Genomic DNA, 824 nt, shown 5'->3' on the forward strand with positions numbered 1-824 from the left:
ATTTTTTCCTTAAAACATAAACACCTCAGATAAAACAAGGGTTGGCATGGCATACAAAGCACCTATCAGATAAAAAAAACCCAGACTAATATATTGAACTTGAATTGTATACAAGAGCAGTTAAAGGATTCTGCTTATGAGTCTCAAAATGTGAGTTTGAACCCTGTTGGGAACTCTTTCAAAAGGTTGCCCTGAGACAACCCAACTACAAGCACATTCTGCGTTCTGGCCCTTACTTTTAAAGGTAGAATTTTATGACTTCCATACTCTTGGATTGCAACTGTAACCCATGGTTTAGGGCGCTAAGTGCCTATCCTATGGGAAGCCACATTCAGTTTGGAGAACTATAGCCTTTCTTCAGGAACTGGTGACTAGCAATGATGATCAAGACTTCTTAAAAATCAAATCTTTTCTATTTATTGATTTATTTATCAGTTGGAACAAAGCACTGAGGGAACATAGACTGAAACAGGAAATAGCTTTGACTCAGCCTATATGATGCGTCACTACAAGAAAGGTTGCTCCATTCTACAAGCAAGCAGGCTGTTCCATTTTTCTACATGCAGCTACTAAGTCCTGTGCATCTGTGTGCATGTACAATGCTCAGTTTGTTTTTTTCTCAGATTCATTCCCCTGTTCAAGCTTGCATGAATCTACTTGTTCTGGCATTGTCTCTAAGAGTAAGCTTTTAGGCCACCCTTAGAGTAGGTCACCTCTCTCTCTCTCTTAGATGGACAGGCTCTATTCCCCACTTTAGTTAAATATCCCTTCCTCTGCAAACAGACACCGCAAATCTCCCACACATTTGTTAGGACTTCTTCCCT

This window comes from Alligator sinensis, unplaced genomic scaffold (assembly GCF_000455745.1).
Source record: "Alligator sinensis unplaced genomic scaffold, ASM45574v1 scaffold427_1, whole genome shotgun sequence".
Taxonomy (NCBI): Eukaryota; Metazoa; Chordata; order Crocodylia; family Alligatoridae; genus Alligator; species Alligator sinensis.